The sequence below is a fragment of the Pan troglodytes genome, chromosome 21, assembly GCF_028858775.2.
Source record: "Pan troglodytes isolate AG18354 chromosome 21, NHGRI_mPanTro3-v2.0_pri, whole genome shotgun sequence".
NCBI classification, from domain to species: Eukaryota; Metazoa; Chordata; class Mammalia; order Primates; family Hominidae; genus Pan; species Pan troglodytes.
The window spans coordinates 40190419-40214783 of record NC_072419.2 but is presented as its reverse complement, the minus strand read 5'-3'; the positions used below and the strand labels follow the sequence as shown (position 1 = coordinate 40214783).

The window sequence follows — 24365 nt, the reverse complement described above, 5'->3', positions numbered from 1 at the left end:
ACAAAACAAAACAAAAAAAAAACCACACACACACCAAAACAAAACAAAACAAATCCCTGGTAGAGGACTCAAGGAGAAGACAGGCCTACCCCCACTCTTATAAATGGAAAAATTGCTCATGGTCAGCGTCAGGCTCTAGCCTCTGCTACTTTCTCAAAAATCTTCCTCCTTTTTCATGAGAAACCAGTCACCTTCATAGCCCCATGCCAGGACCTCTCATCTCACACATACATACTATCTCCACTGAAAGGCAGTCCTAATCTCCCCAGGCTTTTATTCCACTCAAAATAAAAATAGAGGCTAGGTACAATGGCTCACACATAATCCCAACACTTTGGGAGGCCAAGGTAGCAGAATTGCTTAAGCCAGGAGTGTGAGACCAGCCTGGGTAACAAAGTAATACCTCATCTCTACAAAAAAATTTAAAAAACACTTGGGTGTAGTGGCATGTCTCTGTCATTCCAGGTACTCAGGAGACTGAGGCGTGAGGATAGCTTAAGCCTAAGAGTTCGAGGCTGCAGTGAGCTATGATTGTGCCACTGCACTCCAGCCTGGGTAACAGAGCAAGACCCTGTCTCAATTTAAAAAACAATGACACCACTACTGCAGGCCAAACAAAATATGTACACAGGCCAGATACAGCCCAAGGGGCTACCAGTATGTGACCTCTGATCTAGAGGATAAGACTGAACAGATCTGGAACAGAAAGGATTTAAGAGTGCCCCAAGGACTTCCCAATGAGGATGAAAGTTCAGCAGCTTGGTTCCCCTAAATGGAATACCTTTAAAATTCTGCTCCCTGAACATCACAACTTAAAAGTTCCTTGTCTTTGCAAAAGAGCAAAATTACCCCCATTACAGTCAGATGCCGTTGGGAGTGAACAGTACAACGCTAAATATATGTTCTCCCCTGATGCAGGATGGCATTCCCCATGCTTCATTCCATCATTATTCTATCTTCCCCAGATTCCTTCAGCATCTCCATAAAAGCAATAACACCTTTGCCAAAAACAAGAGAAAAAAAAGAGTAGCTGCCCTTGAAATAGTAACTCAATCCAAAGAAAAGTTTATTGCTGGAAAAACTTTTGTTTATTTACCAAAACTTCCATACTAGACTTACAGCAGGGAGAATACAACAAAAATGGTTTGTAGGAAAAGGTACCAGGCAACAGTGAATAGCATGGCACAGAAAACAGCAAGACAGGATGACAGGGAGGCAGGAAACTCTTAAGGGAGATTAAGGATCCCATAGTCCCACAATGACCTTGTCTGAAATAGCGTATGGTCTTGCAGTCCCTGATTGACTATATGCTCCTTTAAGACAGTCTTACTCATATGGGTATTATCCACACCATCTAGTACCACACCATAACATGGTAGGCACTCAAATGGTCACAAAGAAGCTAAGGCCCAGGGAACTTTTTTTTTTTTGAGACGGAGTTTCGCTCTTATTGCCCAGGTTGGAGTGCAATGGTGCGATCTTGGCTCACTGCAACCTCTGCCTCCTGGGTTCAAGCGATTCTCCTGCCTCAGCTTCCCAAGTAGCTGAGATTATAGGCGCCCACCACCACGCCCAGCTAATTTTTTGTATTTTAGTAGAGATGGGGTTTCACCATATTGGTCAGGCTGGTCTCGAACTCCTGACCTCAGGTGATCCACCCTCCTTGGCCTCCCGAAGTGCTGGGATTATAGGCGTGAGCCACTGCACCTGGCTTTTGTTTTGTTTTTTTGAGATGGAGTCTTGCTCTGTCACCAAGGCTGGAGTGCAGTGGCATGATCTCGGCTCACTGCAACCTCTGCCTCCCAGGTTCAAGCGATTCTCCTGCCTCAGCCTCCTGAGTAGCTGGGACTACAGGCGCCCGCCACCATGCCCAGCTAATTTTTTGTATTTTTAGTAGAGACGGACTTTCACCATGTTGGCCAGGATGGTCTTGATCTCTTGACCTCATGATCCGCCTGCCTTGGCCTCCCAAAGTGCTGGGATTACAGGTGTGCCCGGCTGACCCAGAGAACTTAAAATGATTTGCCTAAGCTCACAGAGTGGTTTAGTGATGAAGGAACAAAAGCTTTGCAGACAAGTAGGCCTGTGTTCAAATCCAGGCGTGGCCTTGGACAAGCCACCCAACCTCTCTCAGTCTGTTTTCTTACCTACAAAATAAGAACAATACCTATTTTTGCAGGGTTGTCATGAGGGTTAAGAGAAATTGTCCTTAACCAACAATTTACAGAAAATACAGAGGACTAAGAGACACAGAAAACACACCACAGGAATGCAATGAGCAAAATCCAGAACATGGAAAAATCTATAGAAAAAAACATCCAGCTTCTTCAACAAATAATGGGGGGATAACTACACTCATGCATCACTTAGCAACGGGGATACATTCTGAGAAATGCATCATTAGGCGATTTCGTCCCTGCGCAAACACCAGTGTGCACTTACACAGTCCTGGGTGGTATAGCCTACTACACACCTAGACTATATAGCATAGGCTGTATAGTTGCTCCTAGGCTACAAACCTATACAGCATGTTACTGTGTTGAATACTGTAGGCAACTGTAACATAATGGTAAGGATTTGTGCACCTAAACATACAATGGGTACAGTTAAAAAAAAATGGTATTACAATCATATTAGACCACTGTCATATCTGTGGCCCATCACTGGCTGAAACATCTCTATGCAGCATGTGACTGTAGGAGGGACCATACAAATTAAACGAGACTTAAAAGACTTAAGAACCATGTGTGGACTTTATATGAATCCTGAATCAAACTATCAAAATAAGGTTGTGACATTTACAAAACAATCGAACATTTGAACACGATCATCTGGATTTTGATTTTATTGAGGAACTGTTACACTTTATAAAGATGGTAATGGCATTATAATTGTTTTTAGAAGTCATCTTTTAGAGACACACTGTGAAATATTTAAGGACAAAACATGATAGCTGAGATTTTCTTCAAAGCACAAAATGAAGAAAAGTAGGTAGGGGTATAAATGAAACAAGACTGACAATGAATTGCTAACTGTTGAAGCCAAGTGATGGGTAAATCATATTTCATTAACCTATTCGATTTTGCGTATGTTTGAAATTTTCCATATTAAAAATAAAGAGGAATTGGTTAGGTTTCGATCCTAGCCAACTCCACCTAATATCAGCAGCGTGACCACGGCATATCTTTCTTTTGTTTGTTTATAGCATCTTTATTCATAATTGACAAAATTTGGAAGCAACCAATGACTCCTTCAATAGGTGGATAAACTGTGGCACATCCAGACAATGAAATATTATTCAGCATTAAACAGAAATGAGCTATCAAAACATAAAAAGACATGGAAGAAACTTAAATGGATATTACTAAGTGAAAGAGGCAAATCTGAAAAGGCTACATACTGTATGATTCCAACTATATGACGTTCTGGAAAGACGTATCTGTGAAGACTATAAAAAGACCAGTGGTTGCCCACGGCATATCTCTTAACCTCCCTTTGTCTCAGTTTCCAATCTGTATGATCACGATCAACACAACCTACTTCTTAGGGTTGAGGTGAGAATGAAATAATATTTTATATGTATAAAAGGCTTCGCACATAGTAACCTTCAGTAAATATTAGCTCTATTAGTATAAACAAAAGGTACCAAGTATGATATCCCAACACAGTGGACACTCAATATCACTAATATGCAAGGCTGTGTTAACATTTAAAACCCAGGTCAGAATTTTTTTTTTTTTTTTTTTTTTTTGAGAAAGAGTCTCACTCTGTCACCAGGCTGGAGCGCAGTGGCACCATCTTGGCTCACTACAACCTCCAACTCCCTGGTTCAAGTGATTCTCCTGCTTCAGCCTCCCCAGTAGCCGGGATTACAGGCACGCGCCACCACGCCCAGCTAATTTTGCTATTTTTAGTAGAGACGGGGTTTCACTACTCCGTCAGGATGGTCTCGATCTCCTGACCTCATGATCTGCCTGCCTCAGCCTCCCAAAGTGTTAGGATTACAGGCCATGAGCCACTGCACCCAGCCCATCAGATTTTTAAATCAACTACTCGACTAGTCTCCTCGAGAGGGGGCCTAGAAATTCTCTAGTGAATGTCCCTAGTGGCATCTCTAGCACCCTGTCTATCTTGACAAACACCCCGCGACCTGACACAGGATCAGAAGCTGACTAATGTTTAATATGAAAGTGCTGCTCTCTGGAAGCAGGCAGGGCCACCCTATTTTCCCCAACCAGGTAATTTAAGGTACATTTTCTAATATTTGCTGACAGAACAAAGAGGAAAGGCTCTAAGACATGATCAATGTTCATGCCAACCTTCAAAGTGATTTGGTAAAACTACACAAAATAAACACCCAGCTAGGGTCCACCGGCAGGATAAAAGCTGACAAAGAAATGGCAATTTTTCCCTGAGCAAATATATAACCAATAGATGAGCTCTGAGAGACTAAGTTCTTTAGGTTTTAGTATTCCCTCCCCAACCATTTTAAGAAGAAAAACTCTCTTTTGATATACTTCAGGTATGACTGTTTACTGGATTAATTTCTTTCTTGAAATGATGTAAGTATAAGCAAAGAGCTCATTCTCATCCTTTTATCCAGTTTAAATACAAATTGGCTTCATAACGACATGACCTTGCTCTGCTCTGAGAGGCTATGAGAAGGTATCACCCATCTCCAAAGTGTGGGACACTTCCACCACCTGCTCATTAGCAGGAATATGGATACTACTCGGTCTAGTCATTCATCTGTGCCTCTACTCAAGTTGTTCCCATTGCACAGAATGTTCTCCATCTCTGCAGCCTAATCACCTGTGACCATTCTTTCTGGAAAAGGGGGGAAGGGAAGCACATCGGTTGAGAAAAGATACCTGGGTGTTGCTTCTGCATAGTATGGGAGATAAGGTACAGACATGGCAATATTGATTGGTATTTCATAATCTGTAAGTACAACCAGACAGAATATTAGAAATTAAAATGGTCCTGGACAACAGATGGTCATTATCCTTATCCTACAAAGTCCAGCACAAATACTCACTGGTCCACAAATGTTCCTTGGGAACTCCCCCTCTGCCCCTCCTCCATGTACAAAGGAAGCAATCTCTTCCCTTTCTGAACTTCCCAATCATTGTACCCCTTTATGGTACTTGCTATGTGAGAATTCATAGTATGGTTCTTAAAATTCATATCTATAACTACTAACCAGAATGGCTTCAAATGAAAAAGACAGACAATGCCAAGTATTTACAACGACACAGAACAAGAGCAATTTTCTCATCACTAACCATGTAACCTGGTAGACCTTTTAAAACTGTTTGGCATATTTACCAAAGGTAAACATATGCCTAACCTAGGACTTACAGTATGAGGTTAGAGAACACTTACTCACTGTTCCCGCTAAACAGTTCACCTCCAGTCTTTTGCTCCATCATTGCCCCTGTTTCCCAATCCCAGAGACCAGCTGAGATCACTCTCCCTGCTCCCTACAAAGAGATCGATCTCCCCTCTTAAGGAAAATTCTGCCACTTACCTATTACCACTGACAAATGACTGATGGATTCTTCACATATAAATTGTCTCATGTGATTTTACAACGTTCTAATTTGCTCCTCACAATACCATTGTGAGGAAGGCAAGATATGGAGTATTAACCCCACTTCACAGATGAGAAAATGGAACTTCAAAGAGAGAGATGACATCTCCAGTTTACATGGCCTTATTATTCCAGACCCCACAGGCAATGCTAAATTGTTGGAAGAAATCGGGAGCACAACACAGCATCCCAAGTAATATTTCTCTCTGAAGGGTAGGAAAGAGGGAAGAGCCCTTCAAAACCAGGAGAGCCTCAATGTGCCCACCATTTCCATTTACTAGGGCTCCTTGCTGCAAAGTGTTCAAAGGCGGCTGGCAGTGGCAATGGGCTTCACGAACTACAATATAAACACAATTATCAAATCACAGACTGATCAAATGCCAGAAACCACACCTCAGATAATTCCACCTGCATACAAAATAGAGCTATTTTATTTCAAAATAGAGCATAATAAAACTTAAAATAATTCAATATGAAACTTAATTTTCTTCATTTCTACATAAGAAGCGAGACAATACCAAATCTTCCTGAAGCCAGCCAGAGAACTGTGTGGGTGTCCAGATGCAGATATCTGGACACCTAAACCTGAAGGGAAATGTTGTCCCCTACTCTAATATTCTTGACTTTACACACTGGGTGTTGGACACCTTAGCAACAGAAGATAAATATCTGTAAAAAACAGAAGGGAGAGAAGGGAATGCCAAAAAAATAAAGTCTACACACTGGAAGTCAGATTATCAAACTGGTCTCCTTGTCTACTGATACAGCCACCAATTATGTTATTTTCCGTTTGAACCCTCAATCCAAATATATGAGCCAGGGCGGCAGGCTGGATTTGCTTTACTTATCTGTCTTCCTCTCAAGACTGAAAGTAATTTGTGGACAGGAATTATGTCTTGTTGGTTTTTATGTTTTCCATAAGGAGAACATATAGGAGGTACTCCAAATTCCTGGAACGAATGGTTGAGATTAGGGATGGAAGGCTGTTGGGACTCCCAAGCATAAATAATCATGCCACGGCAACTAAGTAACTTCCTCTGAACCCTAATTTTAGTAAGGGTTGATTTTAATTGGTGTAAGAATCAATTAGGGTGAATCTTTAAAGTCTGAAGAGAAGTTATTCTTGTGCTCAACTGATTCACGCACAGCCCTCATTATTACATTGGCAGCAGCACCATTCCTCAGTACCACCTTACAGGTATCCGCAAAAACAAAATTCCAAAGCCTTAAATTAATGCTTCAGGTAAAAAGGAAACGACGTGGCCAGGCGCGGCCGCTCACGCCTGTAATCCCAGCACTTTGAGAGGCCGAGGTGGGCAGATCACGAGGTCAGGAGATCGAGACCATCCTGGCGAACACTGTGAAACCCCGTCTCTACTAAAAATACAAAAAAATTAGCCGGGCGTGGTGGTGGGCACCTGCAGTCCCAGCTACTCAGGAGGCTGAGGCAGGAGAATGGCATGAACCCGGGAGGCAGAGCTTGCAGTGAGCAGAGATCATGCCACTGCACTCCAGCCTGAGCAACAGAGCGAGACTCCGTTTCAAAAAAAAAGGAAACAACATTCGACTTCTCAGTATAGTGTGGTCATATCTCTTACCAAAAAAACCCAAATCTAGATAAATGAAGTTATGGAAATGACCCTTTTAAATCTGCTGCTGGGCTTGCTTTCACTAACACAAAGAATTTCAAAGGAAACTAGACAAATAGATCAAGAGACACCATGTAAACAGTACCGTTAACTAAGCTTATTAAAATCCTTAATAAAATAAACAGGAGACAGCTAAATACCAGATAAATGCCTCTGGAATGAAGAAAATCTGGCCAATAACATTAAGCTTCCAAACCTGGCATTCTAAAAGAGAATATTTACTTGGAATAAAGCATCGAGTCTTACCTTGACAAATAAACAGAGCTATTCAGTCTCTACAGATGGCACTTCAAGGGCCAGGTAACCTCAGTAGAGGCATCTACTCCATAAGCTAAAGCTCTTAGGGAATGCAAGTTTCTGGTCTAGTGTTTTTCCATTATTACCATTGTGTGAAAATCTTAAAATGTTTTTTATTTTTCCTTTATTATGTGATTTTAAACAGTTTGCTACATATTTTAATGTAATTTTTTTAATAGTCTTGGACTCCAAGTTTGTCCCATGAGGCTACAGCTCCAAGTTTATAATGGAACTCAGCATACAATTTGATAAATTCATCTCACAAGCAATTTTTCAGCAATCTGTCCACTCTAAAAAGCAATATCCATCTGTTTATATACTGAAAGGTATCTTTTGTGAACCCAGAATTTAACCCTCTGAGATACTCTCAATACTTTAGCAAAGCCCTTTCTCCTTCCAGAGATAAATTCTCAAGCCACTTCCACAAAACTGTAAAAAGGTAGAAATATCACTCAAGATTATCTAGTCCAATTCCCTTGTTTTACAGACAGGAAGACAGAGATCCCACAGAATATTAGATAATTACAATTAACATGGGTTTGGCAAGCATCAAAAGCCCACTGACTGCTATTTTCCCCAGTCAAACTCATTGGTGTGTTGGGAAGATAGCCAGATTTGCACTTTAGTTAATAGAGCACTCCCTAGGAAACTCATGTACCCTCTAAGAAACCCAAGTATACAGCCACAACCCCCTACCCCAACCCCAGAATAGAGAACAGGGGGCAGTGGATGTCTTAAATGGCTCTTCTGGAGATGGAGACTAGAGCCCAGGGACAATATCCCATCTTTCCTTCCTTCCTCCCAGGAGGTACAGGACATTGATTACCATGAAAGCCATTATGAAATGACAGAAGAAACTAACACTGAGGAAATAAGGCAAGGCTGTGGAAACAAAAGATGACCAACATTAATACTTGGCCAGATACCTGCTTCTACTTATTCGTTCGAAGAGAGGGGAGAAGTGAGAGAGACAGGGACCTCCAAACCTTTTTCTGTCCCTACCTCCCCACCCCCACTCTTTGGGCCTTTATAGAATTTCAGGGACCCCCCAGATGATTTTATGAGGAAACAAGGCTATAAAAAGAAAGGGCCTTAGTCCAGCCCACACACTGACCAAACGATGCTCAGGCTAGTGACAAGACTTCCTATTTATTCCACTGCACTCTGTCTCTATTCCTAAGGGTCTGTGAGCTGCACCCTGAGCACAATTTCCTTACAGTACCCAGGGGGAAGTTGTAGGACAAGCAGGTTAACATTACGGCTGTCATTTTCTCCCTTCCAGCTATATATACATGAAGCCAAAATTGAATAAGACCAAGACACTCAAGTGAAAACCTTGCTATCTCCACCCCTACTATCCCCTCACCAATGCCAAACTAAGAAGGGGGAGAAGAAGAAAGAAAATACCTCTCCTAGAGATATATTATCTAAACCACCACCTAGAATCATAAAATGTAATTGCTAGAAGGGACCTTATGGGTCATCTAGTCATTATTCAGATGAATAAACCTAGACACTTGCCACCCGAGAAAAAGACTGGAGCACACAGTGGGGTCTCCTGACTCCTATCCCTAATAGAAACCCTTCCGGGTCCCTCTCCATCCTGTCCTACCCTGCCCTGCCCCATCCACCCTCTCCCCAGGCCACCGCTGTATCCAAGCTACTGAGACTTCTGCCCTTCTGGATCATGAGCTCCTTAGGATACGTTTTACTCATCTTTGTTTTCCCAGTGCCTAGCAGAGAGTAAGCAGAGAAGTGGCTTCGGCTTAGAGAGGGACTTAGGAATACACTAGTACACGAAAAGACCAGTGCCAAAGGATGTAGCCTGGATAAAATGTAAACTTTTCTTGGCTTAACGTAAGCAGTTTCCAGGCTGTGCCACACCCGGATGTCTAGGATTGAATATCTCCTCTCTTCCTAAACTAATGTTTGCATCATCCAGTTTAGCCAGGAACATGACCAGTTGTGCCATACTCTCATCTCTCCCTTTCAGACCTGACACAAAGAACTAGAATCCATAACCAGAGGTAAGTGAAAGCGTATGTAAGGAGACCCTGCATAAGAAACCCTACCCCCTCCCTTACGTGCTCCTTCTTCTCCTGTGTCCTCACCTCAATAAACAGCATCCATTTACAAAACTGCACCAGGTAGAAACCAGATGTCATCCCGATTCCTTCCTTACCCTCCACACCAATAATCTTTGTCTCATCACTCAATTCCACCTTTTTTCTTTCCTTTTTTTTTTTTTTTTTGAGATGGAGTCTCACACCCAGGCTGGAGTGCAGTGGTTCGATCTCAGCTCACTGCAACCTCCACCTCCCAGGTTCAAGTGATTCTCCTACCTTAGCCTCCCACATAGCTGGGATTACAGGTGCCTGCCACCACACCCGACTAATTTTTTTTTTATTTTTAGTAGAGACGGGGTTTCACCACGTTGGCCAGGCTAGTCTCAAACTCCTGACCTCAGGTGATCCACCCACCTCAGCCTCCCAAAGTGCTGGGACTACAAACGTGAGCCACCACGCCCAGCAATTCCATCTTTTTTCTACACACACTCTTGCACGCACTCTCCCACAACCTTCATTTGAAACACCATCACCTCTTGCCAACCTCCTAACTGGTCTCTCTGCCCACAGTGTTCTAGCTCTCCAGTCCGCTCCTGAACAGGCAGCCAGAGATATCCTTCCAAAATGCACATTGAATCATGGCCCCCTCACCTCCGGATGAAGTCCAAACTCCTCAACACAGGCAAGAAGGCCCTTTCCTGACTTGGCCTCTGCTCTGCCTACCTTGAAAGTCTCCTGTCTGGCCATATCCACCCACCTCAAGCATTATGCTCCACCCAAGAATCCTGAGAAATTTGTTTAGCCCTCTTGGCCCGTTTCCTTCAACTACAGAATGGGAATAGTAACAGTACGTACTTTCGGGATGGTCTTAACCTATTATCACCATTTCTGAACTTGCTGTTCCTTCTACCTAGAACAGTCTTATCTCTGCCTCTTCCCTGACTCCCCAGATCTCTTCTTTTCCTGGCTTATGTCTGTTCTCTTGAGGGCTAGGCTTAACCAACTTCTCCTCCTAAAAAGCCTTCCCTGACCTTCCAATGCTGGGTTAGGCATCATTTTTCTGTGCTCTCCTGGTGTCTGTCCCTGTGACAACACTTCTCACACTGCCTGTTTCCTTGCCTATCTTTCCCACTACGCTATACAAACCCAAATCCCTAAGCGTAGCACCAGGTCTAACAGAGGCTCATTAATTCTTCAGTGAATGAAAAACTTTCCAAATGTGAGGTATCCAAAGAAAGACAATCTCAACAAGTGACCAACTCAAATGTCAGCCAGGTGGCTGGTCTAAATGACTGTAAGGTCCCTCAACTACAAGATTCTATTCAATAAATTCAACACACTGACCTCATGGGTCATATTTGTTTGAACTTTAATATGCAGGCAATGTTGGGGCCATCAGATTTTTAAGGAGAGTGTGACATGACCAGACACATGATCATGTGTTTGTTACCCTATTACCCATCTCTGAGACACTGCCTCTCCCAACCCCCAGATGTTATCAGGACAATATTCCAACCATCTTCATAAACATGAAGAGCCCACTCCCCTAAATGGACCAACACAGAAAACGGTCAAAGGGCATTTTGAAAGGCTATATGCAGCATCTAACTCCATCTTAACCAACTGTAAGCAGTGAGGATCCATAAACATCCTCCAAGAACCCAAAAGCTAATCCCTCCTGTGTGCCTCTATGGAAAAAGGGGGAAGAAAGAGGAACATTTCATAAAGGTGATCTACTTAATCATTCTGAGTAGTTTTGATCCAAGCTGCTGTCACTGCACTGTTATTCCTGATAACTGCAGCCCAATATCCCCAAACCCTGGACTGTCAGAAGGGCAGGTGCAAACAAGGTGAGGGTGGGGAGTTATCTCGGTTCTATTTTAAGGGTGTAATAGCCTGGCGTGGTGGCTCATGCCTGTAATCCCAGCACTTTGGAAGGCCAAGACAGGAGGATCACCTGAGGTTCAGGAGTTCGAAGCCAGCCTGGCCAACGTGGTGAAACCCTATCTGTACTAAAAATACAAAAATTACCCAGGCGTGATGGTGCATGCCTGTAGTCCCAGCTACTCGGGAGGCTGAGGCAAGAGATCCCTTGAACCCAGGAGGTTGAGGTTGCAGGGAGCCAAGATCGTGCCACCGCAATCCAGCCTGGGCGACAGAGTGAGACTCCGTCTCCAAAAAAAACAGGGTATAAGGTCTCTTCTGCAGATACTGGGGGGTCAGCAGAGATTCAAAACAGGCTTCAGTGATACAGAACATCAACCTAAGGGGGAGAAAAGTAGGTCTTACTCAGAGAGGCCTGGGTTCCTGCTCTGGAGCTGCATGCCACATCTCTGCTGCAGGTGAGGACTAATAATTTTGCATTTACAATGCACTCTGAGACTAAAGAAGACACTAAGTGTGCCAGCTTTGCAGGCACAAAAGGACAAATATTGCATGATTCCACTTACATGAGGTTCCTAGAGTAGTCAAATTCACAGAAAGTAGAATGATAGTTTTCAGGGGCTGGAGGGAGGAGGGAATGGGGAGTTAGTTTAATGGGTACAGAATTTCAGTTGGGGAAGATAATGGACAGTGATGATGGTTGCATAACCATGCGAATGTACTTAATGTCACATAAATGTACACTTTGAAACGGTTAAATGGTAAATTTTATGTTATATATATTTTACCACAATTTTTTTTTTTTAAAAAAAAGCATGCCAGCTTTAAGGTTATACTGTCTGCAGTCTGAATACTGCCATGGCCACTTACCAGTTACATGACCCTGAGGCAGGTAATGTAACCTCTCTAAGCCTGTTTTTTCTATAAAACAGGGATAATAATAGTACTTAATTCATAGGTTGCTCTAAGAATTAGTAATATAGTCCATAAAGTCCTCAGTCCATTGACTGGTGGTACACGTTAAGTACTTAATAAATTTAGCTATTATTACTACCACTATAAAGCACTTTCATAGCCATTTTCTTAACAATCCCCACAACAACCCTATGAGTTTACAGATAAGGAAACTGAGGCTCAGAGAGCCACAATGAGTGGCTCAGTTTATGATGCCAAATCAAATCCTCTGCTCCAGAGAGGTGTCTTGTCCTCACTACTTACTCATTCTGTCATCTAAGGCAAGTGCTATGCTGTGTCTCCATTCCCTCACAGTAAAAAAAGAGACATAAACCAAGCTCTGCAAACTACCTCACAGAAATGGATTAGAAATTAAATCAGATAATGGTTATGGAAGAGTATATAAGCCATAAACACATAAAACCGAAGCGGTGACTTACGAGAACTAGTACACCTGTGCTTAAACCTGGCCTCCTCTTAATACTAACCATAAGGCACAGAAAGTGGTGGGGACTATAAAACTTCCTTGGGATTTCCAATTACTCAGGATTCCTGACCTTAAGACCTGAATAAGTGGTTTCGTGCCCTTTTAAGAAGTGGCAAGGTATGGGAGAAATAAAAATATTACTGGATTAGGAGGAAGAAGACTGGGAATTTTAGTTCTCACTCTGACACTAAGGCAGTCTGAATTCAGACAACTTACTTCCCCTTTCCAAGGTTCAGTTAACAGGGAAGCGGGGAAAGGCAGATATGAAAAAGTTGGACCAGATGGTAAGACCCCTTTCAGCTCCCACATAGGACTCGTAAATCCAGAATCCTGGCCAGGCACCACAGACCTACCAGACTCCAAAGAACTAATGTGAACATCAAGAGACTCCTCAAGACCTGGCCCAGAAACTCCCTTGCCTGATTTTTAGACACTCCCTCAAACCGGATCACATTGAAAAACTGGAACATTTGCCAAAGTTAATTTTAGTTCACTTTAACCACTCTGGGCCTTATCTGAAAATAGGAGTAATATTTGTTTGAAGGCAGATGACTTGAGCTACTCCCCCTAACCCCCATCAAACTAGGATCGATAAATCTAAACACAGAGAACCTGCAAGGTCTGGGAGGAGGAACACACCACACACAAACTAAAGGGTGGATCCCACCGTTTACAGTCTCAAAGCTTCCTTGAGCCAAAACCCCAGGGAATTTGAGTTGTGTCTGAGACCTGGAGTCTGCATCCATCAACTTCTAACTGCCGCAACACTAGCAAGGAATTCATCCAAACCTTTCCCTTTAGAACTATGGTAACCCCAGAATGGGATTTCATCCATAGTATAGTGGACAACGTACCAGAAGTCAGGGAAAACCCAGAGTTATGCCCCTAATTAAATGGTGTGACCCAAGGCTAGGTAAAAATGCCCTCTGCACTAAGAGATGATACATGCTCACACCAGGAAATATTAATAAATAATAGGTACTGGCACCACTCCTTTGCACTTCTGTGGCTACTGTGACTTGGAGAAAATTACTTGACCCCTCTGCGCCTTAATTTCTGCTTTTGTAAATGAGGATAAACCAGAAGGCCGTTGTGAACATTAAATGAAGTAAGGCTTGGGAAGTTCCTGGGTGAAGTCTCATTAAATGTTCCCTGTCGGTGTTAAACACTTCTTTCACATATTAGTTCCCTTCCTGAATCCACGAACACCCCGCAAGGCGAGTTTCCTTCTTTCCCCCCACGTCACCGAGAGGCAAACTAAGACTCGGCCGCCAAGGAGGCTGAGTGAAACGCGGATACGGCCCCAGTTCGAGGGCCCGTTGTTGTTTCTCTCCGAGCCCAAGGCGTGCAAAGAGCCCAGAAGAGGCGGGAGCCGAGGCAGGACAAGCTCTGCGCGCCTCCGGGAGCCCGTAGACCCAGCCCGGGTAGGAGAGCCGGAAGCCGCCGCGGCCGGGCCCGCCTGCGGCCTCCCCGGAGCAGCCTCCGTTCCCCTCCCTCCGCCCCTCGCCGGGCGGGGCGGGGCACGAGCACAAAAGACTCCAACTTCCGAGCGGGCGCGGGCCCACCCAGCCAACTACTGGCCCAGACTTGGCCCGCGGAGGGAGCAGACAGGGAACGCCGGGAGCAGGACCGGGCGCGGAGGGCTGGGGCCGGGGACCCGGGGCGGCGGGTCCGAGTGGGAGAAAGGAGCGGCGGAGGGGGCCTAGAGTTACTCGGGCTCCCGGGACTCCCCGAAGGGCAGAAATAAGTTTCTAAAAATAGGCAGCGGCCTGCCTGAAGAAGTGGGTGAACGGAAAGGCACAAAGCACACACCCTCCCCGCACCCCTAAGGAGACGCCCGCAGCCCCCACTCACCCGCGCCGAGAGATCTGGAGGAAGCCGCGCGGCTGGGAAGGAGGCGGTACTGCCGCACTCGGGGACGTAAGGGAGGGAGGAAAAGGGCGGCTGCGGCGGGAAGAGGCTGGGCACACGCGCGGGAGTCGTCGTCGTCGTCGTCGCCGTCGCCGCCGCCGCCGCCGCCGCCGCCGCCGCCGCTACCGCCCCCTCAGCTTCTCTGGGTTCCGCTGCCCCGAGCTGGCGCCGCTCGCGCGCCCCGCCGCACTGACAGCGGCGCGAGCCCCGCAGCCGCGAGCCCTGCCCTCGGCCGGCACCACTGAGGCGCGCGGGGGTGGGGGCACCCGGAGCGGCTCCCCGCAGCTCGGCTCCGCCCGCCGCTCCGGCCCTGGTTCCGGGCTCTCCTCCTTCTCTGTCTCCTGGGAAGGACACGGTGACACGAGCACGAGGAGTCTGCAGCCCCGCCCAGAAACAGCCCGGCTTCCCAGGCGCATGGGCTCTCCCCACCCTCTCAGCCTGGCTTTGGAAAGGTCCAGAGCTTCGGCGGGGACGGGAGGAAGGCGGGGCCAGGGTGGGGCCTGAAAGGGAGGAGGAACTGAGACGCGGCTTGGGGAGGCGGGGCTGGGGCGGGAAGAGGGCAGCTTGCACAGGTTTGGAGCCGAAGTAGGGGCGGAGCTAAGATGGTGATGGGGCCCTGGGAAGAGGGTCGCCGGACAAGTGGGGAAGGCCGTGCAGGAGATGGAGAGCCGGGAACCAGGACAGCGCTTGAAAAGAGATGCTGTGGGCGGGGCTAAATGGAGAATCGCCCAGAGGGCGGAGCCACGGGTGGAGGGAGGCGGGGCTGAAGAGAAGCTTAGAGTGGGAGGAAGATGGAAGCGGGCCTGAAGGAGGCGGGCCCGGAAGCAGGGAGGGGAGGAGGGGCCCCGGGGGTGGCTACTCTGGGCGGGTGCCGGAAGGAGGCGTGCCCCAAGGGAGGACTGAGGGGTGGTGCTTGAGGTGGGCGGGGCCTGGAGATGGCGCTCAAACCTGCAGGCTGCGGGCGGTGCAGGAGGGATCCGGAAGAGACGAGGCAGGAAGAAACTCCTGGTCCTTTCGCTTTTAAGGAACGTGGCACCTAGACAGGGTGAGGGTCGCTCTTCGCTGCCTAATCTGGGACTGGGCGGAGAGGCCGCGCTAAGGGTGATCTCCGAAAAAGATGCAGGAGATGTTTTATAACTTGATCCAGGTGCTGGTCCTCTCTCCTACACATTTCTTCTGTCGGGATTTCTCACTTTCAGTGTTCCAGCCTCCGGTGAACCAGTCTTCCTAGTGAGAGCACGAGAAGCCCGTTGTCCTTCATTCCTCAGCTATGGATTTCCCTGAAAGTTGAGAACTGACCATATTCTCGATGCCTCCTCCGACCTGTGATTTCATGATTCACATCGCTTCCCCAGAACCTGCTTAACAGACGGGATTCCTGAGAATGGAGCAGAGTTTGAATTCAGAGTCCTGGCTTTGCCATATCAGCAGTTATAATTGTCCTTCTGTTGTTTGATGACCTCCCTGCCCTGCTTCAAAAGGAAGAGAAATCAAAGAGTTGACGACCCTGAGCGCAAGGCCTGGGACGTTCTTCCCCAAACTCGCTTTAATATCACCTTCTCAAAAGAACTCTTCCCTGAACACCTTGTCTCAAGATGTTCTCTAGTTTGTCTTCTTGTTCTGTCATTTATTTGTCTGTTCATTGTTTGTGTGTTTTTTGAGGCGGAGTCTCGCTCTGTCGCCTAGGCTGGAGTGCCGTGGCACGATCTCGGCTCTCTGCAACCTCTGCCTCCTGGGTACAAAGCGATTCTTGTACCTCAGCCTCCCAAGTAGCTGGGATTACAGGCGTGTACCACCATGCCCGGCTAATTTTTGTATTTTCAGTGGATACGGGGTTTCATCATGTTGGCCAAGCTGGGCTCTATCTCCTGACCTCAGGGGATCTGCATTTGAGGATAAACCCTGTCTTGGCTCCTCCCTGACGGGGGTGAGAAGTAGCCCTCCTGGAATTGCCTCAAAGCCCCCGGTTATCACCAGTGTTCTCGGTTGCAAATTACGAAACATAAATAAACTCAGACTAACAGATGCAGCAAAGGAATTTATCAGGAAGGAATGGGGAGCTCCCAGAACTGATGGGAAGGCTGGAGAACCAGGCTCAGAAAATGCACTGAAGTGGTGAGCGCAGAGGCTTGAATGTTGCCAGGACTCTCCTCCCAGTCCTTTATCTCTTCTCTCTGTATGCGAGCTATTCTCCTCAAGGCTAGGCACGTGGCTGCAGCAGCGCTCACCACTCACAACTCTCACCCGTTCCACCGGAGAGAGACTGAGGATTTCTGCTTCTGGTCTGAAGGACAAAGTTTTAGGGAAAAACTTTGATTGGTCCAACATAGGTAAGTCCCCGTCCCTAGACCAATCATCTATGGGTGGAAAACCAGGTGCTGTGACTGGCCCAACTTAAGCCAGGTGCCATTCTCTAACCAATACCGTGAATAAGGAAGTGGGACGTACAGGGAGATGGCAGCCCCATCGGAACCATATGGTCAGAGAAAGATGCATTTCCCAAAAGATGGAGTTCATGCTCTGGGGCAGATTGCATAATAGATTTTTACTACACCTGCCCCAGAGTTACCCCCAACCAATACATTACTTACTGCCCAACTCTCATCATTCCTTCTCTGCTCAAAACCCTTCAATGGGCTGGGTGCGGTAACTCACGCCTGTAATCCCAGTACTTTGGGAGACCGAGGTGGGGGGGATTACTTGAGGTCAGGAGTTCAAGACCGGCCTGGGCAACATGGTGAAACCCCATCTCTACTAAAAATATAAAAATTAACCAGGCGTGGTGGCAGGCACCTGTAATCCCAGCTACTCAGGAGGCTGAGGCGGGGTAATCGCTTGAATCTGGGAGGTGGAGGTTGCAGTGAGCCGAGATCATGCCACTGCACTCCAGCCTGAGACACAGAGAGAGACTCCGCCTCAAAAACAGAAAAACAAAAAACAACCTTCAATAGCCTCCCATTGCCATGTCATCAGCATGGATCAAAAACTCAAATGTCATGCCGGGCACAGTGGCTCATTCCTTTAATCCCAGAATTCTGGGAGGCTGAGGCAGGAGGATTGCTTGAACCCAGGAGTTTGAGACCAGCTTGGGCAACATAGTGAGACCCTGTCTCTACAAAAAAATATTTTAATTAGCTGGCATGGTAGCATGTGCCTGTACTTCCAGCTACTTGGGAGGCTGAGGCCAGAGGATCACTTGAGCCCAGGAGGCCAAGGCTACAGTGAGACATGCTCACACCACTGCATCCAGCCTAGGCAACAGAGTGAGACCCTTCTCAAAACAAATAACAACAACAGCAAACCCTCAGGTGTCTACAGGGGCTAGAAAGAAGGTTAGGCATGAGACAATAGGGAGTGGAGAGCACTGTCATGAACTGGAGGATGTGTGTTGCATACTGTTCCTAGAATGCAGGTGCTGAGATGTAGGATTCTTCAAGAGAGCCCCCAAATCTGGATTTTCATATAAAATCTCCCAATTTCTAAATGTTGGCTCAACTATTTTTAAAAACCCTGTGCAAGCCAAATGAATTATGTCTGCAGGCCAATTACTGTAGGCTGTGGTCTAAAAATGAGCAATCTCTGACCTTTATAGGATAAAGCCTATAATCACACACCCACCTTTGGGGTCTGTCATCTATTACTACGTAAGAAATCATCCCGAAAATGTAGTGACTTAAAACAACAATGATATGTTACTTCTCACAATTTTATAGAATGACCAGGTGGTTCTTCTGCTCCATGTGGTGTTGGCTGGGAAAAGCTTCCTCCTGTCTCCACCTCCACATGTTCTATTTCCTTTTCAAGCCCAACTGCCAATGGCGCCTCCACCCTGAAGCCTGCCTCATCTCCTGTGCCACACACATTGCCACTGGCCAAGTCTAAATGAGATGCCGTGCTCTCCAAGCTTTGTTGCTCTTTATGTATAACTATTAGAGCACACATTTAGCTCACCTAGAGAATGGAGGTCTGCCTTGTCCATCTTTATTTCCTTCTGGCACAGTCACACAGGAAAGCCCCATGGGTGCTGTCAGATTGGATTGAACTGAACTGACTCTTGGAGATATTTAGTCAAACTTGCCCATTTTACAGATGGAGAAATGACAACTGGAGAGGGGAGTTCTACTGGAGAGGGGAGTTCACACATCATATACACTGAAAGCTGCCCATCAAAAGAGTTGCAGAACCAGGACTACAGCCCTTGCATCTTGACTGCCAGTACGATGCAGGTTAAACTCTGTGTTTGATGCTTGTTGATGTGGACGTCTGGAACTTGAATAGAAGACATTTCTTATTTCAGATGCATCCATTAGCAGGTCTTAGCCAGGAGCCAGGCCCTTGCAAGTATATATTGCAAGTAATTGATGACATTGGAGCCAGAAATCGAATGAACCGGGCCCAGTTCAATCCACTTACTGGACAAGCTCCTCAAGCACTCTAAGCCCCAATTTCCTCCTCTGTAAAGTGGGCATAAATTACATTTACCTTGAGGGTTGCTGTGAAGGCTAGAAATAATATATGTAATGTCCCCTGATACACAGAAGGTGCTCAAGAAATAGTAAGCTCTTCTAATGATTGTTATTGATGACAAAGAGGATGAAAAAACAAATGCTCTGACTTCTCAAAGGAGAGAGAATCATCCCTGAGGATTGTGTCTTGGAGAACATAAATCCATATTTTCTCTTTCCTGAACAAATTCCCTCTGGAAGGGCACAAAGGGAACAAATTCCCTTGTTAGGAAGGAAGGAAGGGAGGAAGGGAAGGAAGGATGGAAAACAAGAGCAAGGAAGGGTTGGCAGGTTGTGACTGTCTACCTCTCCCTGAGGCTTGCTCTGCTACACCCACCCCAAACTCTGGTCCATCCCATTTCCATGCTGAGATCAGGCCACACACAGAAGTGTTGGTGTCAGACCACCAGCTTTGAGCCATCCCTGGGAATCCCCAGGATACTGGATAGCAGATTTGGAGCATACAGTTCCCACCCACTGTGACTGATGGCTAGGGAGCTCAAGGTTATGGAGGAAGCTCTCATAAGTCAATGCAAGGTTGTGTATCTCCCGTTCCTCACTGGCTTAGCCCTCAGAGCCCTTGTCCCTGCTTTCTGCCTTGCGACTAGGTCTTCACATTAGTGTTTTATCAAACAAAAGACAGGCTGACATCTTTAAAGTATGGTCTTTATTAAGTAGGGAGCAAATCATTCCACACCTTCCCTCCCAATACCTCCCTCACCAGTGACTTCAAGCCTTCAAACAAGAGGGGACACCTCTCCCCACTTCCCAGTGACCTTTCTCCGCCCCTCATTGCATCCATGAGTGACACCACTGAGATCAGATGCAGTGATGTTAATTGAAATGGACATTAAGGGCTCACTTGCTCAAGCAGAAGCACATTAGAAGAAATATAAACGAGGAAGACATTGGGTCAGTAACATTTGTTCTAATGAGAATAACCATCTCTAGAGCATCTTGTTCAAAAAGGATTGAGTGCCCAGGAAACAACAGATACATGAGGCCTTCCACCCCCACCCCACCCCCAATACTCAGAAGTGTCACACATACTTGCAGAGACTTTTCAATCATCCTTGCTTCAATCATGATTCCCCAGGTGCATTTCTGTGGGTGTCACCCAGCACATTCCCCCTCGTGTTCTTCATCTGTTTCTCCAAATCTACTTCTCCATATTATTTTAAGAGTTTGTGACCAGATGTTTGTAACATGTGGTCCTAGATGTTCTTATTTGCTATACCTCAGGAATTCTTGACTAGGTGACCCAAGAGCTTCTCAACTTTGGATCCAATAAGGGGAACCTAAGGCTAAAAGAATCCCATCTGGAGTAGAGAGGAAGATACCCAATTACCCAATTTTTTTGTTTGTTTTTGTTTGTTTTCTGAGACAGAGTCTCTCTCTGTCACCCAAGCTGGAGTGCTGTGGTGCGGTCATAGCTCACTGCAGCATTGAACTCCTGAGCTAAGCAGTCCTTCTGCCTCAGCCTTCCGAGTAGCTGGGACTATAGGCATGTACCACCATGCCCAGCTAATTTTTAAAAAAAGTTTTTGTAAAGACAGGGTCTCCTTATGTTGCAAAGGCGGGTCTTGAACTCCTGGGCTCAAGAGGTCTTCCCACCTCAGCCTCCCAAAGTGCTGGGATTACAGGCATGAGCCACCACATCTAGCCCAAGTTTCTGCATAAAGAACATGAACGTTTTCCTTAGATCATGCTTTACATGGCACATCATGTCTTTATGGTTATTAGTGGGCAGTTGCAAGGTATAGATACCATTTTTGTCTATGCTATATCATTTCCCAATATTCTTAACAGCATCTGACTTAAAAAAAATTTTTTTTGAGACAGGGTCTTCCTCTGTCACCCAGTATGGAGTGCAGTGCTGCAGTCATGGCTCACTGCAGCCTCAACTTCCCAGGCTCAGGTGATCCTCCCACCTCAGCCTCCAGAGTAGCTGGGACCACAGGTCGTGCCACCATGCCCAGCTAATTTTTGTATTTTTGTGTAGAGACAGGTTTTCGCCATGTTCTTCAGGCTGGTCCCTAACTCCTAAGCTCGAGCAATCTGCCCGTCCCAGACTCCCTGTAAGTGCTTGGATTACAGACATGAGCCATTGTGCCTGGCCAGCATCTGATTTTTCTGTGAGCCTCTACTCCTATTCTTGGTCCAGGCCATAAAGAGTATGGAAACTAAAGTCTGACTGCCTAGGTTTGAATATTGGCTCTGCCATTGACCAGCTATGTGAACCTGGAAAAATTCCTAACCTCTCTGTGCCTCATATAAGAAATGTGGAGAATAGTATCTACCTCATGGAGTTTTTGGGTTATATGAGTTAATTCAGATAAAATGTTTAAAAGAGTGACTGGCACATAGTAAACACCCCCCAAATGTCATCTAGTATTAATATTATTACTATTAGTTCAGAAGGGGCTGACTTCATTCCCCCTGGCCCTGGTGATGGCACCTGACCCAGGCCTGGCCAATCAGGACATTCTGTCCCCCTGTCCACCATGGAATCCTTCTCCATGGTCAGTCATACCAGTCATTTGGATTGGCACTGTGGGCTGTGATCTAATGTGAACTCTGAAAGCCTGGTCATGCTGGGCCAAAGCTGCAAAGTAAAGGTAAACATCAAATCTGGGCTGGTTCATCAGGAGAGAACATTCTGAGTAGGGAGACCTGGGGACTATCCAGTTTCACCTTGCAGGTGAAGGCCCACTCTCCCTACTCTAGCCGTTAGTTAGACCCCATGAAAATAATTGCAGTAGACTGTTAATTTGATGGCTTCCAGTGAACCATGCTTCTGGCATTCATACTCTTATGTAGTCCCCTCCCACATTGACTCTGGACTTTGCCATATTGATGCAGGGCAAGTAAGCCCCAGAATTGGGGCTTAGCCCGAGAAGGTTCTTCACTTCATCCAGGAAAGTATTCAAGGGCAAACAGGTGGTGGTAGATGCCAACTTTTTTTTTTTTTTTTTTTTTTTTTGAGACGGAGTCTTACTCTGTCATCAGGCTGGAGTGCAGTGGCACGATCTCTGCTCACTGCAACCTCCGACTCCCTGGTTCAAATGATTCTGCCTCAGCCTCCCGAGTAGCTGGGATTACAGGCAGGCACCACCATGCCCAGCTAATTTTTGAATTTTAGTAGAGATGGGGTTTCCCCACGTTGGTCAGGATGGTCTCGATCTCCTGACTTCATGATTCACCCACCTCAGACTCCCAAAGTGCTGGGATTACAGGTGTGAGCCACTGTGCCCAGCCTAGATGGCAACTTTTATTGGAGCAGCAGTGTCCAACAGCAGCAGAGGTACTCCTCCTTGTGGAACAGGACTACCCCCTAGGCAGCATGCCCAGAGTAGCAGCTCAGGGGTAATTCTGTCGTCATATTTATACCCACTTTTAATTACATGCAAATTAAGGGGCAGGTTATTCAGAATTTTCTGGACAAAGGATGGTACTTCCAGGCCATTGCCATGGAAAGGGGTGGTAACTTTTAGGTGTTGCCATCACCGTGGTAAACTGACGTGGTGTTGCTGGGTATGTCTCATGGAGAGGTGCTTTCACTGCTTCCCTGTTCACCTAGTCTTCAGTCTGGTCCAGAGTTTCAGCCCCACCTCTGGAGTTGAGTCCTGCCTTCTCTCTCAATGTGACAAATGTTGGCCAGTGGTATATCGCAGCTGTGATGCAAGCAGAGGCTTGGTAAATGCCTGCATACTGGGGTTTGTCCTCTTGGAATGCTCATTTGTGGGAGCCCTGAACAACTATGTAAGAAGTCTGGCTACCCTGCTGGAGAGAACACATGGTGGGAAGAGACTAAAATTATGTGAAGAGAGTCAGGCCAGCCATCCCAGCTTCTCTGCTGAGCCCCGCCATCAGCCAACCTGCCAGCTGAATGCAACCGTAAGAGTGATCACCAGCAAGATCACTAGAAAAACCACCTAACTGAGCCCACCCTGGATTGAACAATCATAAACAAATAAAATTGTTATTGTTTTAAATCACAAAGTTTTGGGGTTACATAGCAATCGAAACAACAATCATGTTCAATAACATTTCCTAGCTCCACAGAGTTCTGAGAGCTCTCCCACATCTAAGAGACTAGGATTATTATTAGCCCCATTTTACAGATGGGGAAGCTGAGGCCCAAAGATGGGAAGCAACAGCCCAGTCAAGCAGAGACAGAGCTGTCACATTCATACACTTCTGAGTGAGCTCCTTTCACCGCACCTCCCACTGCAGTAGCTCCTGTCTAGTTGAAGAAACTTATAAAGAGCAGCAGAAAGTGGTGAGGTATAGGAGCACTGGACTGGGATTGACAATAGCCTGGCTTGAAGTTGGCCATTATTTGTCTGTGTGTGCTTAGACAACTCAAACCACTTCCCTCCCTGAGCCCATCTTTCCAGCTGTTCAGTGAGGGGGGAAGCAAACTGAAATGCTCGCAGAGGCCAGGCAGATAACACAGACAAGGGAAGCAGGTCAGGTGAGGACTACGGTGGCTGAGCCCATGCCCTTCTAAGCGGGGGCGGTCACTACCCAGCTTCAACCAACTGTTACCATATGGAATCGGGGCCCATTGTAGCTAGATCACCTGATTTGTTTCTTTTCCTTGGAGAGACAGGAAATGTAGGTTATGATGTTAAATTTCCCAACATTAAAATGTTATATACAGCTCAGGAAAAGCAGGGAAAAGAAAAAGAAATGTTATGAATTTATTTGAATTTTTAAAAAATAAACAGCCATTCAAACCTACAGGCTGCTGGTTTGAAACCCTGGATCAGATTATTTCAAAATTTCCTGCTAGAGTTTATGCCGACATCAAAGAAGGATGCCTACCGGTCCCAGCCCTGCCCTACGCACACAGAGCGGTTCCATCTATCTCCCCATCCCAACTCACAGAGCCTGAACACCAGAGAGGCCTTGGGTGTGGCTACCATCTTTCTCTCTGAGGACTCTCATCTCCAGCCCTACCACCCCTCTGGCTACAAGGAATGGGGTGCAGAGGCCCAGTTTCGAATGCCTAAA

At 46.2% G+C, this 24365-nt stretch overlaps 1 protein-coding gene and 1 long non-coding RNA gene across 16 annotated transcripts in view; one reads left to right on the top strand and one right to left on the bottom strand.

Annotated features, from left to right (window-relative positions):
• RALY (RALY heterogeneous nuclear ribonucleoprotein) overlaps nucleotides 1-15035 on the bottom strand; it is an 85826-nt gene extending 70791 nt beyond the window's left edge. For 6 of the 15 annotated variants that reach the window (XR_010153999.1, XR_676193.5, XR_010154000.1 and 3 more), the window contains exon 1: nucleotides 14785-14920. The gene's annotated coding sequence lies outside the window, so the exon portion shown is untranslated. 15 annotated transcript variants of the gene reach the window in all.
• Nucleotides 15036-15762: 727 nt separating this feature from the next.
• LOC104003558 (uncharacterized) lies at nucleotides 15763-23348 on the top strand. Its single transcript, XR_010154372.1, has 3 exons — nucleotides 15763-15886; nucleotides 16041-17171; nucleotides 18931-23348. It is a non-coding gene; the product is annotated as an uncharacterized LOC104003558 (long non-coding RNA).
• Nucleotides 23349-24365: the final 1017 nt, after the last annotated feature.